Source organism: Triticum aestivum, chromosome 6D (assembly GCF_018294505.1).
Source record: "Triticum aestivum cultivar Chinese Spring chromosome 6D, IWGSC CS RefSeq v2.1, whole genome shotgun sequence".
Taxonomy (NCBI): Eukaryota; Viridiplantae; Streptophyta; class Magnoliopsida; order Poales; family Poaceae; genus Triticum; species Triticum aestivum.
In genome coordinates, this window is record NC_057811.1 from 27402633 (window position 1) to 27422829 (window position 20197).

Genomic DNA, 20197 nt, shown 5'->3' on the forward strand with positions numbered 1-20197 from the left:
GCCGAATTGAGACAAGTCGCTAATGGTTTTGACTATAAGGTCCGTTCATTTGACAAATACGACATCAACGGGTATCGCTTTCGTACCTATGGCAAAGAGCTATCTATGGCCGACCGAAAGTCTACAAATTGTTGTGTATCTCCTATCGGCGAAGGAGGTACCGAGTATTATGGGAGAGTTGAAGCAATTTATGAACTTCTATTCTATGGTGAAAACCCACCGAATGTCGTAGTCTTCAAATGTTATTGGTTTCAGCCGAAGGAGACTAGAAGAACTCATGAACATATAGGGCTAGTTGAAATCAACCAAAGCACCCATTTAGATGTTCCTGATGTCTATATTACGGCTCAACAGGCGACCCAAGTATTCTATCTACCGTGGGCCTGCCAAACTAATCCAAATCTGAAAGGTTGGGATGTCGTTTATGAAGTGCCGCCACGTGCTAGACTATCTCCCCCAAAGGAAGAGGATTATGAACCTCACATTAACCCAGACACATATGAAGGTGAATTCTTCCACGAGACACGTCTTTCCAAAAAGCGTTTCAAGAACCGCTATACTTCACCCCAAAACATTGAAGTAGACAGCGACAGTGAATCCGACATCACCCCAGAGGAGGAACAAGAAGAGTCGGAACAAGAAGAGGTTACTGCTGCGGATGACCTGTCATTGCTTGACCGATTACGTCAAGGTGGCCTTGCACATGTTGATGCCACTGAACCCTATGAGCCCGTCATTGATTATAGTGATGATGATGATTATGCATTTATTGATGATACTGATCGAGATTATTAGTAGTGTCAGGTATTAAATTTTTTAATGTTGTACTTGATGATGATACACTTAAGTGATACACATATTATTATTCATGTCGGTCTTTTTTTTATGTTGTACTAATTTCGTTTACTGTTTGTCATGGCAGGTGTTGAAAGATGGTGGGCGCTGGTCGGGAGCGCGCCAAGGCCCTTTCTTCCTCGGCGCGTGGTATGAGGTCTTCGATTCCAGACGTACCTCTTCGCCGAGCGTTGCTGGACAGTATGTCCACACCGCCGGGCCCTTCTTCGTCCACCGCGGTGCCCAGCAGGGGACGAGGTAGGAAGAGAGGAGGTGGGGCACGTGGTCGCGGGAGAGGAGGTAGGGTGACTCCTAGGGCGCCTTCCTCGCCGCCACCCCCAGCTGTTTCACCCGAGCACGTGACTGCTAGGGTGGACTCGTCCGAGGAGGAGGCTACACGGACTCCGGTCCATGAGCCTCCGGTCCACGGGTCTTGGGCCCACGAGCCTCGGGTCGACTGGCCTTCGGCCCACGAGAGTTCCGCCCACGAGACCCCGGAGGAGCACACGTCCGGATGGGGTACCTGGCCGGATCAGCCCGAGGAGCCAAGTGGCCATGCTGATGATGGCGGGGAGCCGACTGATCTTGAGGAGGAGGGTGGCACCGTCTACCAGCGTGGTGCTACACGGCTCCCGTCCGTGCCGGCGACCCGCGAGCAGAAGTGGTTGATCTTCCCTGATGGGGAGAGGTACGTAAGTGCATTTAATATTTTGTACCTTCTGCATTCATGTTTCTTCAAATAACTAATGCGTTGGCCTTGTCATGCTGCAGGGGTTGGGACCACCATCATAGTGTCCGTCGGCCCAACTCCGTCCTTGGAGTTCTTTGCCGGCAAAACTTCCCGGGGTTTGTCACGTTGCCTGGTGAGGGTCGGCTTCCAGAGCTTTGGTTGAGCTGGGAGCACTACGTGGCTGCCCCGGCCCCGCCGGATGTCATTATCGACGGTGTCGTGTGCGACACGAGGGCAGACATGGTGATCAGGACGTTCTGGGTAATTTCTCCTTTACACATTTCAAAATCTTCAACTAGCTAGTTATTAATTGTACTAATCAATATTGTCTCATTTGATTGCAGACATTCTACAGGTGTGAGGAGGGATACGAGGAGGACTGCACAAATGTTATCCAGAACGTCTGCAAGCGCCTACTCCAGAACTTACGGCACGAGGCTCGGGTGCAGGTTGTTCGAGACTACTACGCCTTGCGTGGTATCAAGAAGACCAAGCCCGCGTGCCGCGATAAGTTCCTGAGTAAGGAGCAGTACATGAAGGTAATTCTTAAGGCCTTCTACTTAAGTTCCTTCATTTAGTAATTCTTAGCCGTAGCGCTCAAGTTTCTATTTGCTAACTTAGGCGCCTCCGAGATGGTGTGCGGATCGGATGGATTGTTGGGAGGTGTTGGTCGATGAGTGGTGCTCACAAGAATGGCTAGCCCTCCACAACCAGGCCAAGGACAAACGTGCCCAAATGGAAGGTGTGCCACACCATCAAGGCAGCTCCAACTTATATCAGTTCGGGCGCAACTGGGTATGTGGTTTGCTTCATGATTCATGCAATTCATTCATCATGCTAGCTTGAGCCCTTTAATTACTAATTTTCATTGTTTCTCTCTTTCAGGCACGCCACAATAAGGCGGATAAGGTGCCAGAGGTGTACGACCTGTATGCCATGGCCCACACTGGCTCTTACAAGAAAGTCAAGGCTTTCTCTCAGTCTGACCTCGATGATGCAAACAACTTCACCAACATCTCCTCCCACAACAAGCTCGTGAGATATAGAGATGAGGGGAAGGCGAGGAAAGGGGAGGACTTTAACCCGAGCCAGGGTCCCATTGATCCAGAGCTGGTGATGATATCTGGTGGCGGGAGGTCCCATGGCTCCATAGCCATTGGAGATGGACTTATCCGTTGTCCTAGCACTCTCCCGGAGATCAAGGCGCGCCAGTCGAGCTCCGCTCCTGAGATAAGGCCTCGTGAACGGCCAGTGCAACTCGCCATCAAGGTTAGTGATACGTACTCAGTTATCTTTCTCCATTACATTGTGTGCGCTTCCATCAATGATTACAAATGGTCATGTGAGTGGTGTTGCAGGCTGCTATACAGACTGAGAGAGATAGAACGGAGAAACTTCTGGCGGAGGCGGCGGAGAGGCAGCGGGAGATGGAGGAGAGGACGAGAAAGATGATGGAGGAGGAGAGGGCACGGAATGACATGCAGGCAAGGGCCATGTACGAGCTCCTTGTGGTAAGTTTCTTCTGCAGATTACTTGCTAGTCTTAACATTTGAGTCTCATTACTAACTAGTATGACTCTGTTCTGAAAACCAAATGTGCAGTCTGTGTGCGAGAAGTCCGGTCAGCCCGCTCCGCCGATGCCAGTGATTGCTCCTGGGAGCACGGTGAGTTTAGTTTGAATGGACATTAGTTGGTAGTCTTAACATTTGAGTGTCGTAATGCTAACGAGACATTGGAAATGATCTTTGTTGCAGCTTAACTCCAGAAACGCATCGCACGATCCTTCTCCAGGTAGCGGCACTAGCCACCCCGCTCCTACATCTCCCTGATCACGGTAAGTTTCTCTAGTGTTTTGCTTAACAAATGCATAAAGACCTAGACTTAGCTTTATTTCCTCCAATATGCTTACCATAATGACCTAGAGTTAGCTTATTTTCCTCCAAAATGACCCATTTTACCTAGGTTAGCTTATAAATGATGCAGTTCATCCAAGTTAGCTAAAAAATGACCCATTTTACCTACATTAGCTCCTAAATGATCCATTTTACCTACGTTAGCTTTAAAATGGCCCATTTCACCTAGGTTAACTCCAAAATGATCCATCTTACCTAGGTTATCTCATAAACGATCCATTTCAACTAATTTAGCTCATAAACGATCCATTTGACCTAAGTGAGCTAAAAAACGAACCATTTCACCTAAATTAGCTCTTAAATGATCCATTTCACGTAAGTTAGCTCAAAAAGATCCATTTCAACTAAATTAGCTCTAAAATGACCCATTTTACGTAGATGAGCTCCTAAATGATCCATTTTACCTACGTTAGCTTTAAAATGACCCATTTCACCTAGGTTAGCTCCAAAATGACCCATTTCACCTAGGTTAGCTCCAAAATGACCCATTTCACCTTACTTAGCTAAAAAACGATGCCCTTCACCTTAGTTAGCTCATAAACGACCCATTTCAACTAAGTTAGCTCATAAATGATCCATTTCAACTAAGTTAGCTCATAAACAACCCATTTCAACTTAGTTAGCTCATATATGATCCATTTCACCTAAGTTAGCTCATAAATGACATATACTTCTTGTTCTAGTCTTCTTCTTGTTCTAGTCTTCTTCTTGTTCTAGTCACCTATTTCTAACTTTCTTATTTACCATTTTGCAGATTTCATTCACTTGATGGAAGCTAGCTTGCTATGATGGAGTGCCTTTGATGAAACTTTGCATTGTATCTAGCTTGCTATCTTCATGACACTTTGCATTGTAATATATATATGGATGGAACAATGTGTATGGATGGAACTTCCTTATATATGAACAATGTGTATGGATGAAACTGATGTGATATGTGATATGTGCTGGATATGTGATATGTGATATGTGCTAGATATGTGTTGGATATGTGCTGGATATGAAACTTATATATGTGATATGTGCTGCAAATTGTGGGATTTAATAAAAAACAGAAAAAAAACAGACAATATGCAGGCTCTTTGCCGTCTGCCACCGACGGCAAAGAGCCTTTGCCGTCTGCCGCGGACGGCAAAGAAGCCACGTGGCAGCCAACTGTGCTTCCTGGGAGCTGACCCATTTGGTCAGTTTGCCTACAGTGGCAGACGGCAAAGACTTTGCCATCAGTGGCAGACGGCAAAGAACCTGCACTTTGCCATCAGTGGCAGACGGCAAAGAACCTGCCATCTAGTGACGTGTACATGACATCATAAGGCGGACGGCAAAGACCAAAGGCTCTTTGCCGTCTGCGGCGGACGGCAAAGGTCTGCCGTTAGCCACTTAACGGACTGACAGCGCATTTATTGCCGTCCGCCCTCTTTGCCGTCCGCCGCGGACGGCAAAGAGCCTTTGCCGTCCGCCGCCAGGAAGCAGACGGCAAAGCAGCTGTTTACCGTAGCCTTCTTTGCCGGAGCCTTTTGCCGTCCGCGGCTGACGGCAAAGGTCTTTGCCGTCCGCCTTTCGAGCCTTTGCCGTCCGCCATGGCAGATGGCAAAGTAGCTGTTTCCTGTAGTGAAAACAGCAGCATAACTCAGCCATGAAGATTCTTGAAACGTATTGACGTTGGAACACTGATTTACCATCAAAAACAACTCACACAACGTAAACAATTGTATTGTTGTAACACATGCATGTAGTATGGGGTGTCTATTTTCATTTGCGTGCGCCTTGTAATGAGGCGAATCCTAGCTACCCTAAATGGTGATAGAACAAGACTATGCTTCCCATTTTAGAAGCCTGTAAAGGAGAGAATCTTCAACTAAATGGTGACAGAACAAGAGGAACCGGTAATCGCTCTCTCTTATGGCCTTGAATTTTTTTTCTACCGTTAACATGCATGAATACAACTGTTATGTTAAAATTTGGAAATTTGAGGGTTCATCTGACCATTTTTAAGACATTAAGTGAGTTTCTAGCCATTTAATGGTCGTAATTAAAATTTGGACTACATATACATGCAAAAGCAAACCAAAATAGGTTGAAAAAAAATCATCTTTGTGTCCTCATGTGCTTGTTTATGCCCCATGCAATAAATTGGAATAAAATTTCAAACATATTGGTGTCACGGCTTGGACGCAAAAAGTGAGAATCTTGGTTTTTAAATTCCAAAAAAACGAAAGATGGTGTGAAATACATGAAACTTTGCATGATGGCATGACATGGCACCAAAACGCCGTGATATTTTATTTTTATGAATTTGAGTAACACAAATAGCATTTATGTTTAATGTGAAGTGTTCGCTATGCTTAAAGACTGAAATGAGTAAAATCCAGAAGACTCCAGTCATGTTATGATGGTGAATAAAACAACAACTTAAGATAAAGGAAGGTCCAAAGAGTGTAAGTTTGACTTACACACCTAGGAGGTCTGGAGCTAAAGACACTCTTAAAGTTGGGTGCTTCTTCTGTGAGTAGGAGATATATCGGAAGTAAAACTATAAGAAGTACAAAGACAGAGAGAAACACCAGCTCAGCTATGAATGTCATGCAAAATTACAGATGTAGCAAAAGCTGGTCACGTAAATGTAATTCTTGAGAATTGTGATTAAATTGTTAATCGCTTAATATTCCGTATTACGGTTAAATGTTGATCACTATAATACCAATTCGAGTGCGTGTTGTTGCAACTAGATGCAAGAACTACTGTGGCCTAAAGGACTAGCTGAAAATGAGGTAGAGATATGTGATACTTTCCATCAATGTACTACCTTATTATTTATTTTCATAATTCAATTTAAAGTTTTGTACACTCTAGCCCATTGCAGAGAGGATGCGAGGTTGCTCATAAGCTAACAATAATTGTTTGATGTTATCTGTACTACTTAAATAGAACGTAAGGTTTCCCTTTCACCTGTCTTCCCACCATCCCTTCGTCCAACCTTCCATGTATTTGATAATCAATCACCTTAATTTACTTATCTTCTGAACCAATTCACTTTAATTTACTTACCAAACTTCTAATCAAAATATAAGGTAATCACGGGCAGAATATGATGAATATTTATTTACACAATCGCATTATTATTGACAGGTAAATCACAAGCTAACGTACTAGAATATTTATATCCCGTTGCAACGCACGGGCATTGTTCTAGTGAATAACATAAATGGTCATACTCCTATTGTGAATAGGATGTATGTTATGAACATTCAGGATAAAATCCATAATACTGACGCTAATGTCATAAGACAAAAAGAATACCACAAGTGGATGGCACTTCATTAGGTCACATTGGAGAAACCTACATGGAGAAATTTTATAGTGGTGAACTTTGAAGTTATGTGATTATAAAATCATCTAACACTTCTAAATTTTCTTCAAAAAGTACAGGATGCACATGCATTGCCAGCCAATCGTCCCAGCCGATCTAGGGACGAAACGGGGCTGCAGATCACAAGCGAGAGCTATATCTCATTGGTACCAATTTCTATTAGGATGTGACGCCCGGATACTTAAGCTACAGTGAACCTATGCTAATGACGCCACGTCACCTTAATTACTGTTGCTGATCTCGCGTTAGTTTGAAACCGATTCGAATCCAAAATAAAAATCAGGCAAACAACAAAAGTTTTCAAACAATGAAACTAAAATGTTCGGGTCATGCTAGAAAATGCATAGGTGATTATGGTGGTGAAACCAAAATTTTATGACATGCTTAACTGCACTAAAATGTAAATAGTAGAAAACCTAATTATTTAAATGCCTTTACTAATTAATAAAATATCAAACTAAATTATTTGGGGACTAGACTTTTTTTACAGTACACTAAATTGAAATACTAAATTAGATGCCTAGTATATATTTTACAAAAACTAAAACAATAGAAAACAAAGATAAAACAGAATAAAAGAAAAATAAAATACAAAACAGAAAACAAATGAGATAAAGCAAACCCCCTTTTCCCTGGGCCTTGGCCCAGACAACAGCCAGGCCAGCCCACCCCACTCCCCATAACCCCCCTGGCGACCGAAACCCTAACCCACTCGCTCCCACTCCCACCCCCACCACGTCGCCACTCCCTCTCCCCCTCCCGATCCGATCTGGATCAGGGACGAAACCCCCACTCCCCTCGCTCCTCGCCCCCTCTTCCCGATCTGGATCGGGGCCCGGCTCCGCCCCCGACGCCCTTTGCCGTCCACCGCCGCCCGAAGCGCCGCCTCGACCACGCCTCCCCGCTGGACTGCCTCCCCGCCCCTGACGCGTCGTCCCCGTCCTCCTCCCCGCGCCCCACTACCCCGTCCCTATGTCCCGCGGTGAGGCCCTCGGCCTCCTCTTCCCCGCTCGCTGTCCCGCTATGCCGCCGCTGCCCCGCCGCGGCTGCGCTGCCCGCGTGCGCCCCGTGCCGCGCCTCGCCTTCCCCCGCACGCGCCCGCACCGGCCACGCTCTCTGCCCCCCCCCCCCCCCCCGCTTGCGTCCTCCTGCTGCTGCTGCACTGCTCCGCCGCGCACACGCGCCCCGGCCACTGATGTGGTCGCCCGCCGTGGCCAGCTCCTATTGCTGCCACGCGCTGGCCTCGCCCTGCTCCGGCTCCCTCCTGCACACCGCGCCCCTCGTCCGCTCCCGTGCGCTCGCCCGCATCCCCCCCCCCCCCCGCGCGGGCACTCACCGCAGTCGGGGCGCGCACTGGCCGTGCGCGGCTCCGTCCGGTCATGCCCGTCCCCCTCGCGCCGACCGCACCCCTGGCCGACCAGCCTGCGCACGCTGTGACCCCGTGCGCCCGTCGCCCCGCGCCGAAGCGCCTCGCCTGCGCCGCGCCACCGCCCCGTTTCACCCGCTGCACCGCGCCTCTGGCCACCACCGCGTCATGCACGGCGCCGCGCCCCGCCTTTGCTCCGCCTGCCGTTGCGGCCTCACCTCGCCGCCCGCAGGCCTCCGCCGCCTCCCCTGGTCGGCGTCGTGGGCACCGGCGGCCGCGCCGATGGCCTCACCAAGCTAGCGCCCGGGTTCCCCCAATCGGGCGCCCAACGCAAGTGCCTCGCTCCGCCCCGTAACCGCGCGCCCGTTAAGGTCATTGGGCCTATGGCAGTGGGCCCCTGCCCAAGAACGTTTTTTAAAGTAAAAAAATAAAAATAAATAAATACAAATATTAATTAATTAATTAACTTAATTAATTAGGTTTAATTAAACTAATTAAAATCTATTAGCCTAATAACCTAGTTAGACTAAATGAACTAGTTAGTTAATGTAACAGTCAATGACAGGGGGACCTCACCCCCTGTTGACCAGTCTAACGTTGACTGGTCAACAGGGACCCCCTGGTCCACCTGTCAGCCTCTGCTACACTTCTATGTATGCAGATCTGGGTGCACCTAGCATTTAGCTATTTAATTTCGAATTAATATAATTCCAGAATATTATTAAGACTTGAAAAAATCATAATAAATAAACCGTAGTTTGAATGAAAAAACTTTGTACATGAAAGTTGCTCAGATCGACGAGACGAATCTGGATACGTAGCCCGTTCGTCCGTCACACATCCCTAGCATAGCGAACACGCAACTTTCCCCCTCCGGTTCATCTGTCCGAAAACGCGAAACACCGGGAATACTTTCCCGGATGTTTCCCCCCTTCGCCAGTATCACCTACTGCCGTGTTAGGGCACACCTAGCACCGCTCGTTGTCATGTCATACATCGTCATGGTTATGTTTGCATTATATTTATTGTTCCCCCCCTCCTCTCTCATTAGACACCGAGACCGACGCCGCTACTACCCAGTACGACTATGGTGTTGGCGACCCCTCCTTCTCGGCTGTGCTTCCAGGTGAGGGAGTCCTGGACTAAGGGGTCCTCGGGTGTCCGGTCTGTTATTCGTTGGGCCGGACTGACGGGCTGTGAAGACATGAAGGCCGAAGACTATACCCGTGTCCGGATTGGACTCTACTTGGCGTGGAAGGCAAGCTAGGCAACTGACTATGAAGATTCCCTCTTATGTAACCGACTCCATGTAACCCTAGATCTCTCCGGTGCCAATATAAACCGGAGAGCATAGTCCGGATAGGGACACTGTTGAGGATATAGACCTTAGAGTCACCCGCCAGGAGGGGTCAGGTTACTCTTCGGATGATCATTGCCAGAAGCCCGGAGCCAAGTTTCAAGATGATGGGCCAGAGATGGGCTGAGACCCGGATATGGCTTAAAGCCTGTAGTTACAATCATTGTTATAGTAGACTTGTAGTGTAAGGCAAGTATTGTTTAGAGTCCGAGCCGGACGCTCTTATGAGCCGGTCGGGACTCTAAGGGCTCCTGGGCGTCAGCCTCCCTACATAAAGGGAGGACCCGGCAGCGGTTTAAGGGCGACAACAATCTCATCGAGAGCCGGGCATAGCTGTTTAGCTCCCTGGCGATCGTAACCCTAATCAATAACACCTCAAACTGGACGTAGGCTTTCACCTTCACCGTAAGGGGCCGAACCAGTATAAATCCTCGTGTTCCTTGTCCCACATAACCCCTTCAAGCTTCCTAGTTGCGATGGCTCCACGACTAAGTCCTAGCTCGAGGACATCTGCCGTGACAATTCCACGACAGTTGGCGCCCACCGTGGGGCCAGCGCACGGTGGATTTGAGTTCTTGAAGGGCAGCTTCGAAGGGCTCAAGGGATACGCTGTGGGCCGGATGACCAAGAGTCGTCGCGGCAGGCTCTACATCGACGATGCGGACTGGGGCCCCGACGCCGGCTCAATTGAGTACGGGTACCGGGTCCCCTTTGGCGGAATTCATGTCTTCATCGGCAAGATTGGTGAGCCGGGCCCCGAGCCGGATCTCTGCGCCGATCTCATCGAAACGGCTCAGCGCGCACGACCCGCCCGGGCCCGGCCTGCCTTAAGGCGCGCTTTTGTGGGATGCATCCATGGAGGGCCCTCTGATCCATCCGGGTCTGGTGATGAGGCGGCCGCCGGCTCTGACGGCGAGTCGGCCACTGATGAATCAAACTCGTTGTACCAACTTCAAGATGGCAGGTTCATGGGTTGTTCCGACGGCGACAGTATTCCGGACCTTTTTGAGCCACCAACTCAGGTTGGAGTTTTTATGGCCGGTGCGCAGCCTGTTCAGAACCCCGCTGCCGGATCGGGAAACCCGGTGCCTTCCCCGGCTCAGGTGCTGATGGATCTCACGGACAAGATGACGGCCCTGTTAACTGCCACGGTTGACCCGGCAGATCAAGCTCAGCATGATGCGGAGGTGGCACAGTTAAAATTGGATCTGATAAAAGCTAAAGAGGATCTTGCAGCGGAAGGGATCAGGTTGGCTACGGAGCGGGCGGGTCTCGATGCCCAGACTCAGCTAATTCAGGCGCAGTCCTTCCAGCTCACGATGGATCAGAACGCGGCCAACGAGGTCATGAGGAGGCATCAGAAGGCCCAGTCTCGACTCCCGCCGGTTTACGATCCACGCAATCTCTTCAACACGCCGGGTGCAGGGTCTAGTAACCCGCCAGGGGTCATTGCGCCCGGGTCTGGACCCCTTATTCAGCCACGAGTGATGGGGCCTCCCCAGGTGCCCCCTGCCCCGCCTCAGTATGTGCCAATACCCCCGGGTCATTATGATAACCCGCTAGAGAACATGGTGACTGCGGCAGCACGGCTGGCGGCTCTCCCTGTTGACGGTGATTCTCCGGCGGCCATCGAAACCCGCCGGGTCAAGGAACTCCTGCAGACGGCACTAGCACAGCAAGAGGCGTAATCCTATAGCCGTGACAGGATCCACTCGACCCCTCGTCCAGGCCAGAGCCCGAGTTACAGCCGGCACATGGTCTCAGCAACCGGTTCAAGTAATGTGCGACGCCATGACCCGCCCCCTGGCCATGGCCCAGCTCATAATGGAGCCTTCTACGCAACAGACCAAGCGCGGCAAGAAGCGGAGCAGGCGCCTCAATTGACGGCTTATCAGACCCCCCCGGCTTATCCGACGACGTCCGTTGATGTGGGAATTTCTACCAGGACCGGGGGAGTCCCTTGTTTGGTACCAGCCATCCGCAATGAACGTCTACCTAAGGACTTCAAGGGCCCTAGGAAGGTGCCTAACTATACAGCGGACTTACAGCCTGCAGCCTGGATTGAGAGTTATGAGATGGCTATGGAATTGCTGGAGGTCAGTGAGGCGGCCATGGCCAAATATTTCACCATGATGTTAGATGGAACTGCCCGCACGTGGTTGAAAGGGTTACCGCCGAACTCCATTGGGTCTTGGGCTGAGCTGAAAGCCCGGTTCATTCAAAACTTCAAAGATACCTGCAGGCAGTCTATGTCAATTGTGGATTTGACTAACTGTAAGCAGCAGGAGGGTGAGTCCACGACCCATTGGGTTCGCCGGGTCAAGGAGATCATACATTCATCAGATAAGATGGATGCCGGCTCTGCAGTCTTAATGTTGGAACAGAACTGTCGCTTTGTGCCCCTTAAGATGAAGCTTGGGCGGCTCAAGCGCGACTGCACCGATATGGGTACCCTAATGGCGGCTCTTGTCAAGTACGCCGATTCCGATGGTACCAAGGATCCCCCTTCAGACGATGAAAGGGCAGGGAAGGGAAAGAAGAATGGCAACGGCAAGGGTCCTCAGTTTAACCCGGGGAACCAAGGAGGAGGCAAGCGTAAGGCCGATGGCAGCCTAGAGTTTGTAGCCAACACCAACTCTCAAGGTAATAACCAGCGACGCAAGGGGAGGCCCCCTCCCCGAGGCGGCGGGTCAGGACCTTCTCTGGAGCAGCTGTTGAATGAACCTTGTCCGAGACACGGCTCTAGAGAGAAGCCAGCAACTCATCTGTGGAAGGATTGTGCTATCATGAAGGCCTTTAAAAACTACAATGGTCCGGGTGGCGGCTCAGGTGCCGGCGGCTCAGGCGCCGGCGGCTTTCATGGCCCGGGCGGCGGCTCAAATTCCGGTCCTCAGAACGGTCAAGGAGGCTTTAATCAACAGTCTGGTCAGGGTCATCAACAGCAGCAGGGGGGTTATCAGACCAACCCGAAGCAGCTTAGCGGTGGACAGTATCACGTGTTCACCACTAGTTTGTGCAAACGAGACGAGAAGCTTCACAAGAGGGCTGTTAATGCTGTTGAGCCGGCGGTTCCACGCTACTTGCGGTGGTCTGAGCAGCCTATAGTGTGGAGTAGGGAGGATCACCCTCCCCGGGTGGATAACCCGGGCCACTTGGCCTTAGTGGTGGCTCCTCAGGTGGGAGGCTATAAGTTCACAAAGGTACTCATGGATGGAGGCAGCAGCATCAACATCCTCTATTATGAGACTTTCCGTCGTATGGGGCTAGTCGATAAGAACCTCAGCCAGTCAAACACTATCTTCCATGGTGTGGTACCCGGTAAGTCGGCTTATCCAGTCGGCAAGATCGAACTGGAAGTGGCTTTTGGTGATGAGAACAACTACAGGGTGGAGAAGTTGACCTTTGAGGTGGTCAAGATAAGAAGTCCATACCACGCTATATTTGGACGGCCGGCTTACGCCAAGTTCATGGCACGGCCGTGTTATGTGTACTTACAGCTCAAGATGCCGGGTCACAATGGGACCATTACGGTTCACGGCAGCCGGAAAGTGGCTCTGGAGTGTGAGGAAGGTGATGCAGCTTATGCAGAGTCTGTTTGCGCCACAGAGGAGTTGAAATTTTATAAAGACAATGTTGACCCAACAGATATGACCTCTCTGAAAAAGCCAACCACGGAGAATGAACCAGCAATGAAATTTAAATCAGCTGATGAGACTAAACTTGTTGATTTTGTTCCAGGTGACTCGTCTCAGCAGTTTAGCATCAGTGCAAATCTGGACCCGAAATAGGAAAGCGCGCTCATCGAGTTCATCCGTGAGAATAGGGACATCTTCGCGTGGAAACCTTCTGACATGCCAGGTGTACCTAGAGAACTCGCTGAGCACACTCTCAATATTGATCCAAAATTTAAGCCGGTCAGACAGTTCCTTCGACGGTTTAACGAAGAGAGGCGGAAAGCTATTGGTGAAGAAGTGGCCCGGCTCTTGGCAGCCGGGTTCATTGTTGAGGTTTTTCACCCGGAGTGGTTGGCTAACCCGGTGCTCGTACTCAAGAAGAACGGCACCTGGCGGATGTGTGTGGACTACACGGACTTGAACAAGGCGTGTCCGGCTGATCCTTTTGCTCTCCCCCGTATTGATCAAATCATTGATGCTACGGCAGGTTGTGCACGCTTAAGTTTCTTGGATGCCTATTCCGGGTATCATCAGATTAAGATGGCAGTTAAGGACCAGGAGAAGACGGCGTTCATCACTCCCTTTGGAGCCTTCTGCTATGTGTCTATGCCTTTTGGACTCAAGTGTGCACAGGCGACTTACCAGCGTTGTGTACAGAATTGTCTTCATAAACAGATCGGGCGCAATGTTCACGCTTACGTGGATGATATTGTGGTTAAATCCATCAAGGAGGAAACCCTGATAGATGACTTAAGGGAAACCTTCGATAATCTCCGGGTCTACAAGATGATGCTTAACCCGGCCAAGTGTGTTTTTGGTGTTCCTGCAGGCAAACTATTGGGCTTCTTGGTTTCTGACAGAGGCATTGAGGCTAACCCGGAGAAGATCAAGGCTATCACCTCCCTAGCTAAGCCGGCATGTATAAATGACGTTCAGCGTTTGGCGGGTCGCATCGCTGCTTTAAGCCGGTTTATAAGCCGTTTGGGTGAGAAGGCTATGCCTCTATATCAGTTGATGAAGAAGACTGATAACTTTATCTGGAATGATGCAGCTAATACCGCTTTTGAGGATTTGAAAAAGCAACTGGCAGAGCCCCCCGTCCTTGCTGCTCCGATTGATAAGGAGCCCTTGCTACTATATGTAGCGGCAAATGCACGAGCTGTCAGCGTGGCTATTGTTGTGGAGCGCAAGGAGGCGGGTAAGGAGCATCCGGTTCAGCGGCCGGTTTATTATGTCAGCGAGGTGCTCATTGAGTCCAAGCAGCGGTACCCGCATTGGCAGAAGCTCGTATACGGTGTGTTCATGGCGAGCCGGAAGCTCAAACATTATTTTCAGGGTCATCCCATCACTGTGGTCAGTTCTGCCCCCCTTGGTGATATTATCCAGAACAGAGAGGCTACAGGGAGAATTGCTAAGTGGGCTATAGAACTTGGACCTCATGGCCTCAAATATGTGCCACGCACTGCTGTTAAATCTCAGGCTTTGGTGGATTTCATCAATGATTGGACGGAGTCTCAAGTGCCTGAGCAAAAGCCGGATAACACTTATTGGACTATCCACTTCGATGGGTCCAGACAGTTGGAGGGCTCGGGGGCTGGTGTTGTATTGGCTTCCCCTAAAGGTGACAAGTTCCATTATGTGCTACGGTTGATGTTTCCTTGCACTAACAATGCGGCTGAATACGAGGCTTTGCTCCACGGTCTTCGGGTGGCTAAGGAGATGAGCTTAAGCCGGGTAAGGTGCTTTGGGGACTCAGATTTGGTGGCTCAACAAGTATCAGGCACCTGGGATTCTAAGGATCCTCTCATGGCGGCTTATCGCCGCGAGGTTGATGCCATTGCTGGGCACTTTCAGGGATACCAAGTGGAGCACATTGATCGCAGGAAGAACGAGGCGGCTGATGCTTTAAGCCGGCTAGGCTCTCAGCGAAAGCCGGTGCCGCCTAACACTTTCCTGGATGTCTTGTATAACCCTCGGTTAAGTTGCCTACAGAAGAGGACTTGGCTATCCCTGACCCGGAGGCACGACTGGTGGCGGCTCTTCATGTCATACCAGACTGGACAATGCCATATCTGGCTTATATAACCCGGGGAGAGTTGCCTGAGGATGAAACTCTGGCCAGGCAAATAACCCGGCGGGCTAAGTCAATGATTGTTATCGATGGCGAGTTGCATCATCGCAGTGTTTCAGGGGCATTTCAGCGTTGTATCTCCCCTGAGGAAGGTCAAGAGATCTTGCGCGAGATCCATGAAGGGGATTGTGGCCATCATGCCGGTTCAAAATCTCTTGTGGCCAAGGCTTTCCGTCATGGTTTTTATTGGCTGACGGCTCACGCTGATGCAGAGGACTTGGTCAGTAAATGTGATGGTTGCCAAAGGTTCTCACGACGGGCTCATGTGCCGGCTCAGGAGTTGAGGATGATCCCAATCACTTGGCCCTTTGCGGTCTGGGGGCTTGATATGGTTGGGCCTTTTAAACGGTCCAAGGATAAGAAGACCCACCTCTTGGTGGCCGTTGACAAATTCACGAAGTGGGTGGAGGCTGAGCCAGTTAGCAAGTGCGATGCAGCCACGGCGGTTCAATTTATGAAAAAGGTGATTTTCCGCTTCGGCTTTCCGCACAGCATCATAACTGACAATGGCACCAATTTATCCAAGGGCGCTATGGAAGAATTTTGTCAACGGGAGCATATCCGACTTGATGTTTCCTCAGTGGCTCATCCCCAATCCAATGGTCAAGCTGAGAGAGCTAACCAGGAGATTCTGAAGGGCATCAAACCCCGGCTTTTGGTCCCTTTGCAACGGACGCCGGGTTGTTGGGTGGAGGAGCTGCCCTCCGTCTTATGGAGCATCAACACTACTCCTAACAGGTCTACTGGCTTCACGCCTTTCTTCATGGTTTATGGAGCAGAAGCAGTCCTCCCCAGCGACATCCGTCACGATTCGCCTCGTGTGGCGGCTTATGTTGAGACGGATAATGAACAGGCGCGCCAAGATGCTCTGGACTTGTTGGACGAACAACGTGATGTGGCGGCAGCCCGTTCAGCGATTTACCAACAAGACCTGCGCCGTTATCATAGCCGCCGGGTCAAATCCCGGGTCTTCCAGGAAGGCGACCTTGTGCTCCGGCTCATCCAGGATCAAACTGATGCACACAAGTTATCCCCACCTTGGGAAGGGCCCTTTGTGGTCAGTAAGAACTTGCACAACGGGTCATATTATCTCATTGATATTCGGGAACATAAGGATTCGCGTAAATCTGAGGAGGAGACCCGTCGGCCATGGAATATAGCTCAGCTTCGGCCTTACTACACTTGAGCTGCCGGCTCTCGTGGTGTACATATTTATCTCAGACATGTATATATTATGATAAGCAATAAAGCAGGACCTCTGTCCTTTTTCTCCTCCAATTATGTGTGTGTCATTTTTTACATGCTAATTTGAAAGGAGGATCCGGCTTATGATCATATTCGAGTCTAGCCGTAAGCAGTAAGGTCACTTGGGGGCTTCCTGTTCAAACATGGGTCGTATTCGAACCAAAGAGAACATAGCTGTCGATACCCATTTGATTGGCAAAGTGCCGAGCTCATTGGGAGGTTGCCTTTGGTCATATTTGAATCATAGTGTAACCCCTCTGAGAACCGACGTGGATCGTATTCGAATCAGCGTCGTTAAACAATTTTCAGAGTCACTTGGGGGCTTCCTGTTCAAACATGGGTCGTATTCGAACCAAAGAGAACATAGCTGTCGATACCCTTTTGATTGGCATCGCCACACCCACTGGGGGCTATATGATCGCATCCGAATCTTAGCTTAACCCCTTTGGACCGGGTTTCTGGTCGTATTCGAACCGGAAGCCCCAAGTTTTTATATTTTATCACAAGTCTACTCTGATCATGTCAAAGTATGTACTGCCGGGTCTCACTTGCCGGCTTAATTTTGGTTTATCTTGTTAGTTGAACATCATGGATGTCATCAAGACAGGTAAATTCGAGTTAAGGTACCAACCAAGCTACCCGGGTTATTTAAACCGGAAGTATGCTTACAGGCTGTTAAGTGTGTTATCACGGCTATGTTCAGAGTATAGTTAACGACCAGTCTTTTTTGGTTCGTATTCCGGGTTATCCATCTCAAACACCTGATTCTCAGGGCGGTAAGCCACCTTGAGACTTGTGATTTGCCTTTCTATGCAGATACTTGAAGGTACTTTTTAAGGTTGAGAAGGACAAAGGGATAATTATGACCCGGAGGAGCACCAAAAGAATAACTTCAAGGGGTTTCAGCATTCATTACGTGCACGATGGCACGGCAGAGATAAATTGTTGCACTTATTCTATTACAAAAATCCTTCAAAAGTCTCAAGGGTGGAGCGTTGTTCGGTGAACCGCCAGCCGCTTTATGACGCCTGCTGAGTTGAAGTCCCCGGCTCGTCTTCTGCTCCGGCTGATCCCAAGACCTCGAAGGTTGACGATTTCCAGTCGATGCCGCTGAGAGCTTCGAACTGGGCTTCTTCATCAATTAACCCGGCCGGGTCAATCTCGGGGGCGAAGGTGTGCTGGCGAGCCGGAGGAATCAGACTGAGAGCTTCATAGCGAGGGGTTGGAATCCTCTGATTCTCCGCGTTGTACCCCGGCTGATACTTGGTTAAGTCGGTGTCGTTCCCGATGATGGTGGCCACCGGGCGTACAGCCTTCACACATGCCGCGAAGTCCTTCTGGTCGAAGGCGGAGCCGTCTTCCTTCAGGCTTGGGTAACCCAGGGCGATGTCTGCCGGGTCTAGCTCCGGCAGGAATGCTTTGGCCCGGCTCAGCGCGGCAATTGCTCCGGATCTTGCGGAGGCTCGGCGTAGCTCCTGGATCCGCTGTGGCAGAACAGCGAGCCGGCGCAGGACTTCGGCTAGATGGGTTGGCACCTCGTTGGATAGGGCCACCACAGCTAAGGCGCGCTGTGACCCGGTGTAGAGTTGTTCCACCAGGGTGTACACGGCCTTTAACTTGGTGACCACGCTCTGGTTGAGGTTGGCACTCCTGGGACCTGTTTAATAAAGATCAGATAAGCCGGTGACAAGGATGAATCATAACATATACAGACTTGATGAAAGCCGGCGAGGCGACTTACCGAAGATAGCAGCCACCATTTGGGAAACCTGGCGCTTTAGGCCGGAGAGCTCAGCGGTCTTCTCGGTGAGGGCCTTCTCCGCCTGTTCGGCCCGGGTCACCAGTGCGGCTTTCTCCTCAGCCCAGGCCTTCCGCTCAGCATCGAATTCGGTCTTCAGCTTCTCTTGAGCGGCGATGCTGGAGACAAACTTGGCGTTTGCCTTCCGGGTCTCCATCTCTTGTGTCTTTAGCCGGCTCTTAAGATCCGCAAGGTCCGACTCTAATTTTTTGCCAACAGCCTGCATATATTTCCGGGTTGTTAGCAGTCATTATATAAGTCCCAAGCACTTTCCAAGCAAAGACACTTGGCACTTGGGGGCTAATGCATATTGAACGTATCTATCTACGTACTGCCGGTTCAGTTACGTAAGCCGGAATCTAAGTCTACAACATATTCAAGTATAAGTCATAGACTTGGGGGCTAGCATGACAAGGATCACTATGCAGAAAATAAGAAGACAGCAGAAGGTTACCTCAGATTTTTGTTGGATCTGGTTGACCATGGCGATTTCGGCGTCCCGGCTCTTGTGAACTTGGCTGATGTAGCCTGAGACGAGCTCTCCAATGCTTAAGTCGGTGTAGCTGGAGAGATCCAGATTCACCCGGTGGGGTTGCAGCAACTCCCCCTTCGCGGAGCATTTGGCCAGCACGGTCGGCCTCCCCGGCTCAACATACTCCGTCCGGGTAATTACCACGTCCGGGTCGTTAGCTGGTGGGGCTGAGCCGGAGGCCTCCGGGTTAACCGACGCTTCGGTCGTTGTCTTGGTGGTCGGGGCAGGGGCTTCAGGCGCCGTGTCCATAGGAATGGTGGCTTCGGGGGCGGAGGCAGCTGGCGGCTCTTGAGCCGTCGTCTCCGGCTCAGGCAAGTCTGGCACTCCGGCTGACCTGGTCTTCTTTGCTCTTTTGGTGAGCTTTGCCTGGGCACTGAAAAGACAGAAGTGTTAGGCATACAAAGAGTAAGTACAGACAGATAATGTAAGGAGATTGTTATTACCCGGGTGCAGTTTTGAAGGCCGGCAGACTTGACTGCATGGAGTCACCCGAAGAGGGGGAGGTCTCCTGGTAATTGGAGTCAGAAGAGTTGAGTGGCTGACGGATGACACCCGCCAACGGATGAAAAGGGTACAGGTGAGAAAAAACCTCAGTACGACGCTTCCTTGTTGCGTCGGGTAACCCGGCGGAGAGGTCGGTGTCCTTGCGGGCCCGGGTGTGACGCCGGCTTTCGTGAACCTGCTGCTTCAAAAGAAATTGAGGGTCTTGATGAGCTAATGGATGAGAAAAGCTTACTTTCCGGGTTACTCTTCGGACTTTCAGCTGTGGCAAAGGCTCCGAGTCGGAGGAAAGTGATGTTACCTCTTCAATCACCGGGTTACTGGCGCCGGTGTCATCCTGTCAATAAGCAAAATGTTGATAAGGCGGACAGCAGCAAACAATAAATATGGCAAGAGTTTAAAGGTTTAAGGGTTACCTCTGACTCGGAGCTGTCGCTTAATTGCAGCAGCTCCGAAGCAGTGGGTCTGCTTCCCTTTTTGCGAGGGGCGGCTTTCTTGGCGGCTTTCTTCGCCTTCCTGGCCTTCTTGGCCGCCTCATGGTCATACTTGACCCGCCAGAATTTGTCATCAGCCTGAGAAGTACAGTAATGAATTCTTAAAACGGTCCAGATCAAGGTGACATGCAAAAGAAGTTGAAAGATTAAAGTCAGCGGCTTACCGCTGGGGCTGGATTGATCTTGCAGAACGGGGCTAGCCCGGTCCTTCCACAGTCTGCCAGGCTCTCGTTTAACAGAGCCTTGGTCTCT